At 41.1% G+C, this 20,540-nt stretch overlaps 1 long non-coding RNA gene and 5 other non-coding genes across 6 annotated transcripts in view; all 6 read left to right on the top strand.

Annotated features, from left to right (window-relative positions):
* Positions 1-14,840, top strand: part of LOC132647037 (uncharacterized) — a 178,160-nt gene extending 163,320 nt beyond the window's left edge. The window contains exon 4 of the long non-coding RNA XR_009585324.1: positions 14,742-14,840. This is a non-coding gene — a long non-coding RNA (uncharacterized LOC132647037). The remainder of the gene's footprint in view (positions 1-14,741) is intronic.
* LOC132647599 (small nucleolar RNA SNORD109A) lies at positions 3,261-3,325 on the top strand. The gene has a single exon (XR_009585946.1). It is a non-coding gene; the product is annotated as a small nucleolar RNA SNORD109A (small nucleolar RNA).
* LOC132647417 (small nucleolar RNA SNORD109A) lies at positions 8,644-8,708 on the top strand. Its single transcript, XR_009585785.1, has one exon. It is a non-coding gene; the product is annotated as a small nucleolar RNA SNORD109A (small nucleolar RNA).
* On the top strand, positions 12,280-12,344 carry LOC132647738 (small nucleolar RNA SNORD109A). The gene has a single exon (XR_009586081.1). It is a non-coding gene; the product is annotated as a small nucleolar RNA SNORD109A (small nucleolar RNA).
* Positions 14,841-15,839: 999 nt separating the features above from the next.
* On the top strand, positions 15,840-15,904 carry LOC132647788 (small nucleolar RNA SNORD109A). The gene has a single exon (XR_009586131.1). It is a non-coding gene; the product is annotated as a small nucleolar RNA SNORD109A (small nucleolar RNA).
* A 3,485-nt stretch (positions 15,905-19,389) lies between these two features.
* Positions 19,390-19,454, top strand: LOC132647737 (small nucleolar RNA SNORD109A). The gene has a single exon (XR_009586080.1). It is a non-coding gene; the product is annotated as a small nucleolar RNA SNORD109A (small nucleolar RNA).
* The last annotated feature ends 1,086 nt before the right edge of the window (positions 19,455-20,540 follow it).

The raw sequence follows: 20,540 nt of genomic DNA, 5'->3' as shown, positions 1-20,540 counted from the left end.
TATGGCATCAGATTCTGAAATTTTTCGAAAAAGGCCTCATAACAGTACCCATACTTGGTTTGATACAATCTTCATTGCTTTCTATTTTCAAAGAGATAGAAATGATTCCAAGTGATAGGGAGACAACCTTTACTATAGGAGTAGGCACATATATCAGGTAGAGATGACTGTAGGTGCAAATGACGTACTCAAAAAATATGTAAGAACTGATGAATTCGAACGTGCTGCTCATTCCTAGTCTCCGGCGATGTACCTTGCACATATGTGGTAAAGTGTCAGGAGGGGAGGTTAGGGCTCATGCCAGTAGTCCCAAGAATATTGGAGGACAATGACTGCCCTCGCACTTTACCCAAAGTTGTGTAAAGGCTGACGTATAACTAATAATTAAAGGATCATTCAATTTATATAGAGGGAAAATTGAAATGGTCTTTCCTGTTGGAGGCTGGGTAAATTCTAGATAATAATGGCTAGGTGAGAAGCCAGGGCACCTGTTGGAGACATTCCCTAGTTTTATTGGTGTTCATCATTTATGTCTTAGCTGCCAAAATCTTCCAGAGCATGTTGTGTTTACCTATCTCTCTCTCGCATGGAAACCATATCTGTTGATCCATCATGGAAATGACAATTGGGCTTTGCTTTCTGTTATTTGTTGTTGTTGTTTCTGTTTTCCTCCTGGGTACATTCATCCTCTGATTGCCGCTCTCACACAGATGCAAATCATCTATTTTAACAAAATTTGCGTTTTACCCAAGATCTATGAAAACAACTATTCCTTTATGAAACAAGGAAAGATATTTCTAAAGAACATGTTGCTAGCTGGTAGACCCACAGTCCTGATAATGGATCAGATGCGCTAACTCTTCAATGAAACAAGAAAGAACCACACACTGAATCTTCTTAACATCCTCATGATGAACACAATTAATTCAGATATGACACACACATATATGTATATATATATATATATCTTACTACTAATAGACTTTTATGAAGCTGGAGCATAGGACTCTTGGTAACACTTGGTGGATACACAATTTCTAAAGCCATGGTTGAAGCTTGAATATCCAATCAAGGACATCATGTAATCTCAGATGTGTAGTACAACATACTCGGTAAAAAGCAACCCAGTGATTCCAACGCTCTTCCAAGTGGAAGTCTTGAGTTCCATGAATCGAGACATGGTAACATACATGTAGACAAAGAGGCACTCTGTTGGATAAACAAGGAAAGAATTCCATGCACAGAGCATAAATTTCAATGACACCCTGAAATCTCAAAGATACCATAGGGCTTACTGACTTTCACCACTGTGCAACTTGTTCGTTTTGACTTTGAGAAACGAGGAGGAGTTAAGAATGACCATACTGCAATGCTATAGGCAGTGCCTCTTCTTTGCTTTGTTGAACTTCCTTGCTGCCCACTGAGAGGCGTCCACACTGAGTCTGCTGGCACTGGCAAAGATGCTCTCACAGACAGCTTTTGAGGAAGCCATCAGAAGAAGAGAAATTTTTGCCACAGTGGCTAAAATCTGAGGGGATTGGAAGGGAGGAAATGAATTCAATAGTTGGTTCTGGGAAATACTGAACGGCTGGCAGACTTGAAGGTCGGGACACTTTAGAAAGTCAAGGTTGCCTAGACGCATTTCCTTTTCTGATAACCTTCATACTTATTATGTTGCAGGCTAAAACTTGGAGAGGTGCTTCCCTTCTGGCAGGACAGGTAAGCAGTGACGCTGCTTCCCATGGTGTCTTTTGTTTGTAGGCAGGCTGCAGTCTCGGCTGACTAAATATTTACCTACTGTGTACCTCTAGAGATGAGAATCATTTGACGTCCCTCTTATGGCTAAACAACCTAGGTGCCTCTTGCTGGTGGAACACTTGTTATGGCCCTGGCATTGTAGGGGACTTAGCTAGGTAGTCCCAACCCAAGCAAGTGACAAGGATACTACCTAATACCATTAGTATGTTGATGTGCATTTGGAAAACCATTAGTTGGGTGAAGTTATTGGACTATGTGACTTTCTTTTGTAGCTACCCTTGAAGCTTCCAATTCTAAATAATATATCCAGAAGTACTAAGAAAAGCCTTCTCCCAGCTCCTTCACTTATGGACATTCAAGCTCAAAGAATTAAACTCTTCTTTCTGCCCTGACAGGTGTGGAACCCAAAGGAAGATGATAGGGTGTTAGGAGTCTAGACCCCTAGAGCACAGAACAATAACCCTCACAAATTTCATCTATCCTTGATCCTCTGGCGTGGATACTAAGAGAGCAACCCATGCGTTTTCACGTCCTTGTAAGTAGCATGGAAACTTGCAATCTTGCCCTCTAAAATTCAAGTGAATTGCCATAAAGTTTTCGCAGCTCCAAACAGAGCTGACAATGAACCATAATTTTTCTTTTTATAAATGATTATGGATTATGTTGAGCCAGAAATCTAGTTGTCCATTGTCGGAAAAATCAAAACAAAACAAAACAAAACGAAGAATATTTTTGGTATTAAATGCAATGCCTTCCTTCATCTTGGAAACTGGGTGGATTTGAGTTCATTTGAAGAAACATGACATGAGAGGTGATAAGAAGAGACGGTTCAGGAATCAGGAACACAGAACCCAACTCCTGTCCATGTCAATGTCCTGTGGGATACCTGGAAATGTATATGGACCAAAATGTAGCTTCCCTTGTGTGTTCCAATTTGTTGTCCAAGGAAATATGGAACGAGCTGGTGGTCATGTGACATACATCACAAAATCCTCCAGAGCATTGACAATTGCAGGACAACTGGAAGGCTCAATACTGGGCACTGTAAGATGGAGAGGAACATACATGGAAGAAAGGAACAGGAGGAGGAATCCTAAAGTAGGGTTAAGAGGAAGAGCATAGAATCAAAACCGCAAATTAGGATGTTGAAAAAATATTATCTAGATAGGAACAAAGTCATTTTGCTTACTTGAATGTTTTCTCTATTCTTACCAAAATCTCTGTTGTAAAGATTAAGTACATAATTTCAGGGAACATTCACAGCTACCCGATTTGGGGCCAGTGACACCCACCAAATGCAATGTTTTGACCTCTATTTTTCTCATATGGTGTCAGAGGGGAAAGGATCTTCAATCCTGTCACTGTGTTCCCCCACCACCTTTGACAGAATGAGCTACATGCCTCCTGCACAATTTTGAACTTCCTTGTCAAGGCCCAGGAGTCTAGCTCTCTGGGGTTTCACTTGGTAGGTGAAAACTCATGTGTTGAGCGAAGGCCTTTCTGGATCTATGATGACAACAGGTATCTGAGGACGTTGACTGACTTGAGCAGATGTAATCTGAGGTCCAGATATGAGGACCTTGTGAGACCCATGAGGATTTCAGAGCCTGCCTGGCACTCTTCCCTCTTCAGAGAGGATGAGAACGGTGCAGTTTGGCATCAGATTCTGCGATTTTTCGAAAAAGGCCTCATAAAAGTACCCATACTTGGTTTGATACATTCTTCATTGCTTTCTATTTTCAAAGAGATTGAAATGATTCCAAGTGATAGGGAGACAGCCTTTACTATAAGAGTAGGCACATATATCAGGTAGAGATGACTGTAGGTGCAAATGATATACTCAAAAAATATCTAAGAACTGATGAATTCGAACGTGGTGCTCATTCCTAGTCTCGGTCGATGTACCCTTGCACATATGTGGTAAAGTGTCAGGAGCGGATTTTATGGCTCATGCCAGTAGTCCCAAGAATATTGGAGGACAATGACTGCCCTCGCCATTTACCCAAAGTTGTGTAAAGGCTGACGTATAACTAATAATTCCAGGACCATTCAATTTATATAGAGAGAAATTTGAAATGATCTTTCCTGTTGGAGCCTGGGTAAATTCTAGATAATAATGGCTAGGTGATAAGCCAGGGCACCTGTTTGAGACATTCCCTAGTTTTATTGGTGTTCATCAAGTATGTCTTAGCTGCCAAAATATTCCAGAGCATGTTGTGTTTACCTATCTCTCTCTCGCATGGAAACCCTCTCAGTTGATCCATCATGAGAAATGACAATTGGGCTTTGCTTTCTGTTATTCGTTGTTTTTGTTTCTATTTTCCTCCTTGGTACATTCATCCTCTTATTGCTGCACTCACACAGATGCAAATCATCTCTTTTAACAAAATTTGCGTGTTACCCAATATCTATGAAAACAACTATTCCTTTAAAAAACAAAGGAAAGATATGTCTATAGAACATGTTGCTAGCTGGTAGACCCACAGTCCTGATAATGGATCAGACGCGCTAACTCTCCAATGAAACAAGAAAGAACCACACACTGAATCTTCTTAATATCCTCATGATGAACACAATTAATTCAGAACTGACACACACACACACACACACATATATATATATATATATATATATATATATATATATATATATATATGTATGTATATCTTACTACTAACAGACTTTTAGGAAGCAGGAGCATAGGACTTTTGGTAACACTTGCTGGATACACAATTTCTAAAGCCATGGTTGACGCTTGAATATCCAATCAAGGACATCATGTAATCTCAGATTTGTAGTACAACATACTCGATAAAAAGCAACCCATGAGTATTTGACCACGGGCTAGTCAGTTAGTGAGTAGAAAACATCTTCTTTTCATCAGATTTAACCTGAAGCATGGTAGATGATTCCAACGCTCTTCCAAGTGGAATACTTGAGTTCCATGAATCGATACATGGTAACATACATATAGACAAACAGGCACCTTTGGATTCCCCTCTCTTCCAAGATGAGGTTGCATGGCAGGGAAGAAATCTAAAGTCAATTATGGAACACTCTGTTGGATAAACATGAGAGAATTCCATGCACAGAGGACAAATTTCAATGACACCCTGAAATCTCAAAGATACCATAGGGCTTACTGACTTTCACCTCTGTGCAACTTGTTCATTTTGACTTTGAGAAACCAGGAGTTAAGAATGACCATACTGCACAGTATGACTCATGGCTAATGCCCTGGTGGTAGCTCCAACAGCTGTCAATGAGATGGTAGTAACAATGGTGGCTGTAGTTCCAAGATCCCTTTTCTGTCTGAAGAGAGTCATAGCGTGAGGGGCATCAATGGGCACAGGCACCCAGCGAGGCATGCGAGTAACCAGGGCATACCTAAATTTACTAGCATTCCAGCATTGGGCAAAAAAGCAAGTATCATTACCACAATTACTTGACTCTATCTGGCTAATAATGAATAAAAATGGGGGATATAGACAAACAGGTGTGGGCTTATAGGAAACATTATGAGAAGCCTTAACCCCTCGTTGGAACATCCTGCGTCAGTTCTAGAACTAGCAGTGGTGGTGTCCGAGGTCTGAGAAAGTTCAGGAGACCATTGCCCCCAGGGGCGAGACGTGCTCCATGCCAATTGACTAACTCCATGTTTTCCTCCAATTTTGAAATTCATTTAAGGTTATTAAATTATTTTTTTCCTTTTTTCTTAAATTTTTCATCAATTACACTTTATTCATTCTGCATCCCCCCATTAGCCCCTCCCTCCTCTCCTCCCAATCCCACCCTCCCTCCTCCCTCTGCTTGCATGCCACTCCCCAAGTCCACTAATAGGGGAGGATCTCCTCTCCTTTCTTATTGTAGTCTGTCAGTTCAGACCCTGAATAATCATTAAGCCAATGTAGCTCATGCCTTTGTTGTACATAAAGGAATTAATGCTCAACTAAAAGGAAGCTTGATGGTGTCCAATCAGAGGATTGACCTCTTGTAGGAGCAAATAGATACCCTATGGCAAATCGCTCAACCTGGCTGTCAATGAAAGTATGCTGGACTTTGTGTCACTAGCATACAACATGAGAATTTTTCCTGTGCTGCAAATCTGTCTAAACAATTGTCGAGCTATATTTTAGATAATTGGACTGGAGAATTCGATACTACGATGGAGCAGCTGAGAGTGGCCATTGTCACAGTAAATTCTACCAGAGTGGACGCAGGACTAGCCACAGGATTATCAACATGGATTGCTGCAGCAATGAACCATCTGAAGGAATGGGCGGGCATGGGAGTGTTAGCAGGCCTTCTGGTGTTGGTCTCCTTGGTTTGCCTGTGGTATATATGCAAGATTAGAGTCTCACAACAGTGTGATGCAGCCATGATCATTCAGGCCTTTACAGCCATGAAGCAGGACATTCCCCCAAGCATGGTTGGATACCAGAAAAAGCTAAAATGATAAGCTCAGGATGCGAGGCTAAGCACTGCACTCAGGGTCAGCCGCTTTGGACCCAGAGAAGACCATGTCTGATTGGATGCAGGTTGATGCCCCAGGTCCCGCCTCTGAGAAAAAGGTATCGGATGGGTCTGATGCTCTTTGGGTGGATGACACCTAAATGAACATCTGTACAAAGTCCCAATTTATTTCTAATATCAGAGATCAGACCTCTACTCTTGCCTGATGCGTCTAAAACAAAAAGGGGGAACTGTAGAGAGCTGCGGAATGCTATGCCTTAAAGATGGAGCTGGTTTCCGCCTTCCACCTTCCTGATGGTGAGTGCTCTCTGTCACGAACAACTCCACATTTGGCTAAGGCCGAGGATCTGGCTTGCTTCCATGTATGTGGACCTATCTGCATTGCCCCCGTGGCACGCCTGGGTTGGCTACACAGAGGCTATTTAAGCTGTGGGCTGACTTTCCCCAGGGTCCGAGGATTCTTCAATGTTCCTGAATAAACAGCATTGAAAAAAAAAAAAAAAAGAATGACCATACTGCAATGCTATAGGCAGTGCCTCTTCTTTGCTTTGTCCAACTTCCCTGCTGCCCACTGAGAGGCGTCCACACTGTGTCTGCTGGCACTGGCAAAGATGCTCTCACAGACAGCTTTTGAGGAAGCCATCAGAAGAAGTGAAATTCTTGCCACAGTGGCTAAAATCTGAGGGGATTGGAAGGGAGGAAATGAATTCAATAGTTGGTTCTGGGAAAGACTGAACGGCTGGAAGACTTGAAGGTCGGGACACTTTAGAAAGTCAAGGTTGCCTAGATGCATTTCCTTTTCTGATAACCTTCATACTTATTATGTTGCAGGCTAAAACTTGGAGAGGTGCTTCGCTTCTGGCAGGACAGGTAAGCAGTGACGCTGCTTCCCATGGTGTCTTTTGTTTGTAGGCAGGCTGAAATCTCGGCTGACTAAATATTTACCTACTGTGTACTTTTAGAGATGAGATTTATTTGACGTCCCTCTCATGGCTAAACAACCTAGGCTTCATCTTGCCTCTTGCTGGAGGAACTCTTGCTATGGCCCTGGCTTTGTAGGGGACTTAGCTAGGTAGTCCCAACCCAAGCAAGTGACAAGGATACTACCTAATAACATCAGTATGTTGAGGTGCATTTGGAAAACTAACAGTTGGGTGAAGTTATTGGCATATTTGACTTTGTTTTGAAGCTACCATTGAAGCTTCCAATTCTAAATAATATATCCAGAAGTACTAAGAAAAGCCTTCTCCCAGCTCCTTCACTTATCGACAATCAATCTCAATGAATTAAACTCTTCTTTCTGCCCTGACAGGTGTGGAACCCAAAGGAAGATGATACGGTGTTAGGAGTCTCGACCCCTAGAGCACAGAACAATAACCCTCACAAATTTCATCTATCCTTGATTCTCTTGAGTGGATACTAAGAAAGCAACCCATGCGTTTTCACGTCCTTGTAAGTAGCATGGAAACTTGCAATCTTGCCCTCTAAAATTCAGGTGAATTGCCATAAAGTTTTCGCAGCCCCAAACAGAGCTGACAATGAACCATAATTTTTCGTTTTATATATGATTATGGATTATCTTGAGCCAGAAATCTAGTTATCCATTGTCAGAAAAAAACAAAACAAAACAAAGAATATTTTTGGTATTAAATGCAATGCCTTCCTTCATCTTGGAAACTGGGTGGTTTTGAGTTCATTTGAAGAAAAATGACATGAGAGGTGATAAGAAGAGCAGGTTCAGGAATCAGGCACACAGAATCCAACTCCTGCCCCTGTCAATGTCCTGTGGGATACCTGGTGTTGTATATGGACCAAAATGTAGCTTGGTTTGTGTGTTCCAATTTGTTGTCCAAGGAAATATGGAACGAGCTGGTGGTCATGTGACATACATCACAAAATCCTCCAGAGCATTGAAAATTGCAGGAAAATGGGCAGGCTCAATACTGGGCACTGTAAGATGGAGAGGAACATACATGGAAGACAGGGAACAGGAGGAGGAATCCTATAAGCAGGGTAAAGAGGAAGAACATACAATCAAAACCGCAAATTAGGATGTTGAAAAAATCTTATCTAGATAGGAACAAAGTCATTTGGCTTACTTGAATGTTTTCTCTATTCTTACCAAAATCTCTGTTGTAAAGATTAAGTACATAAGTTCAGGGAATATTCACAGGTACCTGATTTGTGGCCAGTGACACCCAAAAAATGCAATGTTTTGACCTCTATTTTTCTCATATGGTGTCAGAGGGGAAAGGCTCTTCAATCCTGTCATTGTGATTCCCCACCACCTTTGACAGAATGAGCTACATGCCTCCTGCACAGTTTTGACCTTCCTTGTCTAGGCCCAGGAGTCTAGCTCTCTGGGGTTTCACTTGGTAGGTGAAAACTCATGTGTTGAGCGAAGGCCTTTCTGGATCTCTGATGAAAACAGGTATCTTAGGACGTTGACTGACTTGAACAGATGCGATCTGAGGTCCAGATATGAGGTCCTCGTGAGACCCATGAGGATTTCAGAGCCTGCCTGGCACTCCTCCCTCTACAGACAGGATGAGAACTGTGCAGTTTGGCATCAGATTCGGAGACTTTTCGAAAAAGGCCTCATAACAGTACATATACTTGGTTTGATACATTCTTCATTGCTTTCTATTTTCAAAGAGAATGAAATGATTCCAAGTGATAGGGAGACAGCCTTTACTATAGGAGTAGGCATATATATCAGGTAGAGATGACTGTAGGTGCAAAAGACGTAACCAAAATATATCTAAGAACTGATGAATTCGAACGTGCTGCTCATTCCTAGTCTCGGTCGATGTACCCTTGCACATATGTGGTAAAGTGTCAGGAGGGGACGTTATGGCTCATGCCAGTAGTCCCAAGAATATTGGAGGACAATGACTGCCCTCGCCCTTTACCCAAAGTTGTGTAAAGGCTAACATATAACAAATAATTCCAGCATCATTCAATTTATATAGAGGGAAAATTGAAATGGTCTTTCCTGTTGGAGGCTGGGTAAATTCTAGATAATAATGGCTAGGTGAGAAGCCAGGGTACCTGTTGGAGACATTCCCTAGTTTTATTGGTGTTCATCATTTATGACTTAGCTGCCAAAATCTTCCAGAGCATGTTGTGTTTACTTATCTCTCTCTCGCATGGAAACCATCTCAGTTGATCCAAAATGAGAAATGACAATTGGGCTTTGCTTTCTGTTATTTGTTGTTGTTTCTGTTTTCCTCCTGGGTACATTCATCCTCTTATTGCCGCTCTCACACAGATGCAAATCATCTATTCTAACAAAATTTGCGTTTAACCCAAGTTCTATGAAAACAACTATTCCTTTAAAAAACAAAGGAAAGATATTTCTAAAGAACATATTGCTATCTGGTAGACCCATAGTCCTGATAATGGATCAGACATGCTAACTCTCCAATGAAACAAGAAAGAACCACACACTGAATCTTTTTAACATCCTCATGATGAACACAATTAATTCAGAACTGACACACACACACACACACACACTAATATATATACGCATATATATATATATATATATATATATATATATATATATATATATATATATATATATCTTGCTACTAACAGACTTTTAGGAAGCAGGAGCATAGGACTCGTGGTAACATTTGTTGGATACACAATTTTTAAAGCCATGGTTGAAGCTTGAATATCCAATCAAGGACATCATGTAATCTCAGATGTGTAGTACAACATCCTCGATAAAAAGCAACCCATGAGTATTTGACCACGGGCTAGTCAGTTAGTGCGTAGAAAACATCTTCTTTTCATCCGATTTAACCTGAAGCATGGTAGATGATTCCAACGCTCTTCCAAGTGTAAGACTTGAGTTCCATGTATCGAGAAATGGTAACATTCATGTAGACCAAATGGAACCTTTGGATTCCCCTCTCTTCCAAGATGAGGTTGCATGGCAGGGAAGAAATCTAAAGTCAATTTTGGAACACTTTGTTGGATAAACAAGGAGAGAATTCCATGCACAGAGGACAAATTTCAACGACACCCTGAAATCTCAAAGATACCGTAGGGCTTACTGACTTTCACCTCTGTGCAACTTGTTCATTTTGACTTTGAGAAACAAGGAGTTAAGAAGGACCATACTGCAATGCTATAGGCAGTGCCTCTTCTTTGCTTTGTCCAACTTCCCTGCTGCCAACTGAGAGGCATCCACACTGTGTCTGCTGGCACTGGCAAAGATGCTCTCACAGACAGCTTTTGAGGAAGCCATTAGAAGAAGTGAAATTCTTGCCAGAGTGGCGAAAATCTGAGGGGATTGGAAAGGAGGAAATGAATTCAATAGTTGATTCTGGGAAAGACTGAACGGCTGGCAGACTTGAAGGTCGGGACACTTAGAAAGTCAAGGTTGCCTAGACGCATTTCCTTTTCTGATAACCTTCATACTTATTATGTTGCAGGCTAAAACTTGGAGAGGTGCTTCACTTCTGGCAGGACAGGTAAGCAGTTACGCTGCTTCCCATGGTGTCTTTTGTTTGTAGGCTGGCTGAAATCTCGGTTGTCTAAATATTTACCTACTGTGTACTTCTAGAGATGAGATTTATTTGACGTCTCTCTCATGGCTAAACAACCTAAGCTTCATCTTGCCTCTTGCTGGAGGAACACTTGCTATGGCCCTGGCTTTGTAGGGGACTTAGCTAGGTAGTCCCAACCCAAGCAAGTGACAAGGATACTACCTAATACCATTAGTATGTTGAGGTGCATTTGGAAAACCAACAGTTGGGTGAAGTTTTAGGCATATTCGACTTTCTTTTGAAGCTACCATTGAAGCTTCCAATTCTAAATAATATATCCAGAAGTACTAAGAAAAGCCTTCTCCCAGCTCCTTTCCTTATCGACAATCAATCTCAATGAATTAAACTCTTATTTCTGCCCTGACAAGTGTGGAACCCAAAGGAAGATGATATGGTGTTAGGAGTCTCGACCCCTAGAGCACAGAACAATAACCCTCACAAATTTCATCTATCCTTGATTCTCTTGAGTGGATACTAAGAAAGCAACCCATGCGTTTTCATGTCCTTGTAAATAGCATGGAAACTTGCAATCTTGCCCTCTAAAATTCAGGTGAATTGCTATAAAGTTTTCGCAGCCCCAAACAGAGCTGACAATGAACCATAATTTTTCTTTTTATAAATGATTATGGATTATGTTGAGCCAGAAATCTAGTTATCCATTGTCAGAAAAAACAAACCAAACCAAACCAAAACAAAACAAAACGAAGAATATTTTTGGTATTAAATGCAATGCCTTCCTTCATCTTGGAAACTGGGTGGTTTTGAGTTCATTTGAAGAAACATGACATGAGAGGTGATATGAAGAGCAGGTTCAGGAATCAGGCACGCAGAATCCAACTCCTGTTCCTGTCAATGTCCTGTGGGATACCTGGTGATGTATATGGACCAAAATGTAGCTTGGTTTGTGTGTTCCAATTTGTTGTCCAAGGAAATATGGAACGAGCTGGTGGTCATGTGACATACATCACAAAATCCTCCAGAGCATTGACAATTGCAGGACAACTGGAAGGCTCAATACTGTGCACTATAAGATGGAGAGGAACATACATGGAAGACAGGGAACAGGAGGAGGAATCCTATAAGCAGGGTAAAGAGGAAGAACATACAATCAAAACCGCAAATTAGGATGTTGAAAAAATCTTATCTAGATAGGAACAAAGTCATTTGGCTTACTGAATGTTTTCTCTATTCTTATCAAAATCTCTGTTGTAAAGATTAAGTACATAAGTTCAGGGAATATTCACAGGTACCTGATTTGTGGCCAGTGACACCAAACAAATGCAATGTTTTGACCTCTATTTTTCTCATATGGTGTCAAAGGGGAAAGGCTCTTTAATCCTGTCCTCTGTGTTTCCCCACCACCTTTGACAGAATGAGCTACATGCCTCCTGCACAGTTTTGACCTTCCTTGTCTAGGCCCAGGAGTCTAGCTCTCTGGGGTTTCACTTGGTAGGTGAAAACTCATGTGTTGAGCGAAGGCCTTTCTGGATCTATGATGACAACAGGTATCTGAGGACGTTGACTGACTTGAACAGATGCGATCTGAGGTCCAGATATGAGGTCCTCGTGAGACCCATGAGGAGTTCAGAGCCTGCCTGGCACTCCTCCCTCTACAGACTGGATGAGAACTGTGCAGTTTGGCATCAGATTCGGAGACTTTTCGAAAAAGGCCTCATAACAGTACATATACTTGGTTTGATACATTCTTCATTGCTTTCTATTTTCAAAGAGAATGAAATGATTCCAAGTGATAGGGAGACAGCCTTTACTATAGGAGTAGGCACATATATCAGGTAGAGATGACTGTAGGTGCAAATGATGTAACCAAATAATATCTAGGAACTGATGAATTCGAACGTGCTACTCATTCCTAGTCTCGGTCAATGTACCCTTGCACATATGTGATAAAGTGTCAGAAGGGGATGTTATGGCTCATGCCAGTAGTCCCAAGAATATTGGAGGACAATGACTGCCCTCGCCCTTTACCCAAAGTTGTGTAAAGGCTGACGTATAACAAATAATTCCAGCAACATTCAATTTATATGGAGGGAAAATTGAAATGGTCTTTCCTGTTGGAGGCTGGGTAAATTCTAGATAATAATGGCTAGGTGAGAAGCCAGGGTACCTGTTGGAGACATTCCCTAGTTTTATTGGTGTTCATCATTTATGTCTTAGCTGCCAAAATCTTCCAGAGCATGTTGTGTTTACTTATCTCTCTCTCGCATGGAAACCATCTCAGTTGATCCAAAATGAGAAATGACAATTGGGCTTTGCTTTCTGTTATTTGTTGTTGTTTCTGTTTTCCTCCTGGGTACATTCATCCTCTTATTGCCGCTCTCACACAGATGCAAATCATCTCTTCTAACAAAATTTGCGTTTAACTCAAGTTCTATGAAAACATCTATTCCTTTAAAAAACAAAGGAAAGATATTTCTAAAGAACATGTTGCTATCTGGTAGACCCACAGTCCTGATAATGGATCAGACGTGCTAACTCTCCAATGAAATAAGAAAGAACCACACACTGAATCTTTTTAACATCCTCATGATGAACACAATTAATTCAGATCTGACACACACACACACACATATATATGTATATATATATATATCTTGCTACTAACAGACTTTTAGGAAGCAGGAGCATAGGACTCGTGGTAACATTTGTTGGATACACAATTTTTAAAGCCATGGTTGAAGCTTGAATATCCAATCAAGGACATCATGTAATCTCAGATGTGTAGTACAACATACTCGATAAAAAGCAACCCAAGAGTATTTGACCACGGGCTAGTCAGTTAGTGCGTAGAAAATATCTTCTTTTCATCCGATTTAACCTGAAGCATGGTAGATGATTCCAACACTCTTCCAAGTGGAAGACTTGAGTTCCATGTATCGAGAAATGGTAACATTCATGTAGACCAAATGGAACCTTTGGATTCCCCTCTCTTCCAAGATGAGGTTGTATGGCAGGGAAGAAATCTAAAGTCAATTTTGGAACACTCTGTTGGATAAACAAGGAGAGAATTCCATGCACAGCGGACAAATTTCAATGACACCCTGAAATCTCAAAGATACCGTAGGGCTTACTGACTTTCACCTCTGTGCAACTTTTTCATTTTGACTTTGAGAAACAAGGAGTTAAGAAGGACCATACTGCAATGCTATAGGCAGTGCCTCTTCTTAGCTTTGTCCAACTTCCCCGCTGCCCACTGAGAGGCATCCACACTGTGTCTGCTGGCACTGGCAAAGATGCTCTCACAGACAGCTTTTGAGGAAGCCATTAGAAGAAGTGAAATTTTTGCCAGAGTGGGGAAAATCTGAGGGGATTGGAAGGGAGGAAATGAATTCAATAGTTGATTCTGGGAAAGACTGAATGGCTGGCAGACTTGAAGGTCGGGACACTTAGAAAGTCAAGGTTGCCTAGACGCATTTCCTTTTCTGATAACCTTCATACTTATTATGTTGCAGGCTAAAACTTGGAGAGGTGCTTCCCTTCTGGCAGGACAGGTAAGTGACGCTGCTTCCAATTGTGTCTTTTGTTTGTAGACAGGCTGCATTCTCGCCTGACTAAATATTTACCTACTGTGTACCACAAGAGATGAGATTTATTTAACGTCCCTCTCATGGCTAAACAACCTAGGCTTCATCTTGCCTATTGAGGGTGGAACACTTGCTATGGCCCTGGCATTGTAGGGGACTTAGTTAGGTAGACCAAACCCAAGCAACTGACAAGGATACTAACTAATACCATTAGTATTTTGAGGTGCATTTGGAAAACCAACAGTTGGGTGAAGTTATTGGCATATTTGACTTTCTTTTGAAGCTACCATTGAAGCTTCCAATTCTAAATAATATATCCAGAAGTACTAAGAAAAGCCTTCTCCCAGCTCCTTCCCTTATCGACATTCAAGCTCAAAGAATTAAACTTTTTTTTCTGCCCTGACAGGTGTGGAACCCAAGGGAAGATGATAGGGTGTAGGAGTCTAGACCCCTAGAGCACAGAACAATAACCCTCACAAATTTCATCTATCATTGATCCTCTGGCGTGGATACTAAGAGAGCAACCCATGCGTTTTCACTTCCTTGTAAGTAGCATGGAAACATGCAATCTTGCCCTCTAAAATTCAGGTGAATTGCCATAAAGTTTTCAAAAACCCAAACAGAGCTGACAATGAACCATATTTATTCTTTTTATAAATGATTATGGATTATGTTGAGCCAGAAATCTAGTTGTCCATTGTCAGAACAAAACAAAACAAAACTAAGAATATTTTTGTTATTAAATGCAATGCCTTCCTTCATCTTGGAACCTGGGTGGTGTTGAGTTCATTTGAAGAAACATGACATGAGAGGTGATAAGAAGAGAAGGTTCAGGAATCAGGCACACAGAACCCAACTCCTGTCCCTGTCAATGTCCTGTGGGATACCTGGTGATGTATATGGACCAAAATATAGCTTGGCCTGTGTGTTGCTTTTTGTTGTCCAAGGAAATATGGAAGGAGCTGGTGGTCATGCGACATACATCACAAAATCCTCCAGAGCATTGACAATTGCAGGACAACTGGAAGGCTCAATACTGTGCACTGTAAGATGGAGAGGAACATACATGGAAGACAGGGAACAGGAGGAGGAAGTGTAAAGACGGGTTAACATGACGAGCATAGAATCAAAACCGCAAATTAGGATGTTGAAAAAATCTTATCTAGATAGGAAAAAAGTCATTTTCCTTTCTTGAATGTTTTCTCTATTCTTACCAAATCTTTGTTGTAAAGATTAAATACATAAATTCAAGGAACATTTTCAGGTACCCGATTTGGGGCCAGTGACACCCACCAAAGGCAATGTGTTGACCTCTATTTTTCTCATATGGTGTCAAAGGGGAAAGGCTCTTTAATCCTGTCCTCTGTGTTTCCCCAGAACCTTTGACAGAATGAGCAACATGCCTCCTGCACAGTTTTGAACTTCCTTGTCAAGGCCCAGGAGTCTAGCTCTCTGGGATTTCACTTGGTAGGTGAAAACTCATGTGTTGAGCGAAGGCCTTTCTGGATCTATGATGACAACAGGTCTCTGAGGACGTTGACTGACTTGAACAGATGCGATCTGAGGTCCAGATATGAGGTCCTCGTGAGACCCATGAGGAGTTCATAGCCTGCCTTGCACTATTCCCTCTTCAGAGAGGATGAGAACTGTGCAGTATGGCATCAGATTCTGAGATTTTTCGAAAAAGGCCTCATAACAATACCCATACGTGGTTTGATACAATCTTCATTGCTTTCTATTTTCAAAGAGATAGAAATGATTCCAAGTGATAGGGAGACAACCTTTACTATAGGAGTAGGCACATATATCAGGTAGAGATGACTGTAGGTGCAAATGACGTACTCAAAAAATATGTAAGAACTGATGAATTAGAACGTGCTGCTCATTCCTAGTCTCCCGCGATGTACCCTTGCACATATGTGGTAAAGTGTCAGGCTGGGAGGTTAGGGCTCATGCCAGTAGTCCCAAGAATATTGGAGGACAATGACTGCCCTCGCACTTTTCCCAAAGTTGTGTAAAGGCTGACGTATAACTAATAATTAAAGGATCATTCAATTTATATAGAGGGAAAATTAAAATGGTCTTTCCTGTTGGAGGCTGGGTAAATTCTAGATAATAATGGCTAGGTGAGAAACCAGGGCACCTGTTTGAGACATTCCCCAGTTTTATTGGTGTTCATAATTTATGTCTTAGCTGCCAAAATCTTCCAGAGCATGTTGTGTTTACCTATCTCTTTCTCGCATGGAAACCATCTCAGTTGATCCATCATGAGAAATGACAATTGGGCTTTGCTTTCTGTTACTTGTTGTTGTTGTTTTTCTTTTCCTCCTGGGTACATTCATCCTCTTATTGCCGCTCACACAGATAAAAATCATCTATTCTAACAAAATTTGCGTGTTACCCAAGATCTATGAAAACAACTATTCCTTTATGAAACAAGGAAAGATATTTCTAAAGAACATGTTGCTAGCTGGTAGACCCACAATCCTGATAATGGATCAATCGCGCTAACTCTCCAATGAAACAAGAAAGAACCACACACTGAATCTTCTTAACATCCTCATGATGAACACAATTAATTCAGATCTGACACACACATATATGTATATATATATATCTTACTACTAACAGACTTTTACGAAGCTTGAGCATAGGACTCTTGGTAACACTTGCTGGATACAGAATTTCTAAAGCCATGGTTGAAGCTTGAATATCCAATCAAGGACATCATGTAATCTCAGATGTGTAGTACAACATACTCGATAAAAAGCAACCCATGAGTATTTGACCACGGGCTAGTCAGTTAGTGCGTAGAAAACATCTTCTTTTCATCAGATTTAACCTGAAGCATGGTAGATGATTCCAACGCTCTTCCAAGTGGAATACTTGAGTTCCATGAATCGAGACATGGTAACATACATGTAGACAAAAAGGTACCTTTGGATTCCCCTATCTTCCAAGATGAGGTTTCATGGCAGGGAAGAAATCTAAAGTCAATTATGGAACACTCTGTTGGATAAACAAGGAGAGAATTCCATGCACAGAGGACAAATTTCAATGACACCCTGAAATCTCAAAGATACCATTGGGCTTACTGACTTTCACCTCTTTGCAACTTGGTCGCTTTGACTTTGAGAAAGGAGGAGTTAAGAATGACCATACTGCAATGCTATACTCACTGCTTTGTCTTTGCTTTGTCCAACTTCCTAGCTGCCCACTGAGAGGCGTCCACACTGTGCCTGCTGACACTGGCAAAGATGCTCTCACAGACAGCTTCTGAGGAAGTCATCAGAAGAAGAGAAATCCTTGCCACAGTGGCTAAAATCTGAGGGGATTGGAAGGGAGGAAATGAATTCAATAGTTGGTTCTGGGAAAGACTGAACTCCTGGCAGACTTGAAGGTCGGGACACATTAGAAAGTCAAGGTTGCCTAAACACATTTCCTTTTCTGATAACCTTCATACTTATTATGTTGCAGGCTAAAACTTGGAGAGTTGCTTCCCTTCTGGCAGGACAGGTAAGTGACGCTGCTTCCCATTGTGTCTTTTGTTTGTAAGCAGGCTGAATTCTCGCCTGACGAAATATTTACCTACTGTGTACCACTAGAGATGAGATTTATTTAACATCCCTCTCATGGCTAAACAACCTAGGCTTCATCTTGCCTCTTGATGGTGGAACACTTGCTATGGCCCTGGCATTGTAGGGGACTTAGCTAGGTAGTCCCAACCCAAGCAAGTGTCAAGGATACTACCTAATACCATTAGTATTTTGAGGTGCATTTGGAAAACCAACAGTTGGGTGAAGTTATTGGCATACTTGACTTTCTTTTGAAGCTACCATTGAAGCTTCCAATTCTAAATAATATATCCAGAAGTACTAAGAAAAGCCTTCTCCCAGCTCCTTCCCTTATCGACATTCAAGCTCAAAGAATTAAACTCTTATATCTGCCCTGACAGGGGTGGAACCCAAAGGAAGATGATAGGGTGTTAGGAGTCTAGACCCCTAGAGCACAGAACAATAACCCTCACAAATTTCATCTGTCCTTGATTCTCTGGCGTGGATACTAAGAAAGCAACCCATGCATTTTCATGTCCTTGTAAGTAGCATGGAAACTTGCAATCTTGCCCTCTAAAATTCAGGTGAATTGCCATAAAGTTTTCGAAAACCCAAACAGAGCTGACAATGAACCATATTTATTCTTTTTATAAATGATTATGGATTATGTTGAGCCAGAAATCTAGTTGTCCATTGTCAGAACAAAACAAAACAAAACTAAGAATATTTTTGGTATTAAATGCAATGCCTACCTTCATCTTGGAAACTGGGTGGTGTTGAGTTCATTTGAAGAAACATGACATGAGAGGTGATAAGAAGAGAAGGTTCAGGAATCAGGCACACAGAACCCAACTCCTGTCCCTGTCAATGTCCTGTGGGATACCTGGTGATGTATATGGACCAAAATGTAGCTTTGCCTGTGTGTTGCTTTTTGTTGTCCAAGGAAATATGGAAGGAGCTGGTGGTCATGCGACATACATCACAAAATCCTCCAGAGCATTGACAATTGCAGGACAACTGGAAGGCTCAATACTGTGCACTGTAAGATGGAGAGGAACATACACGGAAAACAGGGAACAGGAGGAGGAAGTGTAAAGGCGGGTAAAGAGGAAGAGCATAGAATCAAAACCGCAAATTAGGATGTAGAAAAAATCTTTTCTAGATAGGAAAAAGAGTCATTTTGCTTTCTTGAATGTTTTCTCTCTTCTTACCAAATCTTTGTTGTAAAGATTAAATACATAAGTTCAGGGAACATTCACAGGTACCCGATTTGGGGCCAGTGACACCCACCAAAGCAATGTGTTGACCTCTATTTTTCTCATATGGTGTCAAAGGGGAAAGGCTCTTTAATCCTGTCCTCTGTGTTTCCCCAGAACCTTTGACAGAATGAGCTACATGCCTCCTGCACAGTTTTGAACTTCCTTGTCAAGGCCCAGGAGTCTATCTCTCTGGGGTTTCACTTGGTAGGTGAAAACTCATGTGTTGAGCGAAGGCCTTTCTGGATCTATGATGACAACAGGTATCTGAGGACGTTGACTGACTTGAACAGATGCGATCTGAGGTCCAGATATGAGGTCCTCGTGAGACCCATGAGGAGTTCAGAGCCTGCCTTGCACTCTTCCCTCTTCAGAGAGGATGAGAACTGTGCAGTATGGCATCAGATTCTGAGATTTTTCGAAAAAGGCCTCATAATGGTACCATACTTGGTTTGATACAATCTTCATTGCTTTCTATTTTCAAAGAGATAGAAATGATTCCAAGTGATAGGGAGACAACCTTTACTATAGGAGTAGGCACATATATCAGGTAGAGATGACTGTAGGTGCAAATGACGTACTCAAAAAATATGTAAGAACTGATGAATTATATGTAAGAACGTGCTGCTCATTAGTAGTCTCCGGCGATGTACCCTTGCACATATGTGGTAAAGTGTCAGCAGGGGAGGTTAGGGCTCATGCCAGTAGTCCCAAGAATATTGGAGGACAAGGACTGCCCTCGCACTTTACCCAAAGTTGTGTAAAGGCTGACGTATAACTAATAATTAAAGTATCATTCAATTTATATAGAGGGAAAATTGAAATGGTCTTTCCTGTTGGAGGATGGGTAAATTCTAGATAATAATGGCTAGGTGAAAAGCCAGGGCACCTGTTTGAGACATTCCCTAGTTTTATTGGTGTTCATCATTTATGTCTTAGCTGCCAAAATCTTCCAGAGCATGTTGTGTTTACCTATCTCTCTCTCGCATGGAAACCATCTCAGTTGATCCATCATGAGAAATGACAATTGGGCTTTGCTTTCTGTTATTTGTTGTTGTTGTTTCTGTTTTCCTCCTGGGTACATTCATCTTCTTATTGCCACTCTCACACAGATGCAAATCATCTATTCTAACAAAATTTGCGTGTTACCCAAGATCTATGAAAACAACTATTCCTTTATGAAACAAAGAAAGATATTGTTAAAGAACATGTTGCTAGATGGTAGACCCACAATCCTGATAATGGATCAGACGCGCTAACTCTCCAATGAAACAAGAAAGAACCACACACTGAATCTTCTTAACATCCTCATGATGAACACAATTAATTCAGAACTGACACACACATATATGTATATATATATATATATGTATCTTGCTACTAACAGACTTTTAC

Source organism: Meriones unguiculatus, chromosome 14, assembly GCF_030254825.1.
Source record: "Meriones unguiculatus strain TT.TT164.6M chromosome 14, Bangor_MerUng_6.1, whole genome shotgun sequence".
Taxonomy (NCBI): Eukaryota; Metazoa; Chordata; class Mammalia; order Rodentia; family Muridae; genus Meriones; species Meriones unguiculatus.
This window is presented reverse-complemented; position numbering and strand designations above follow the sequence as displayed.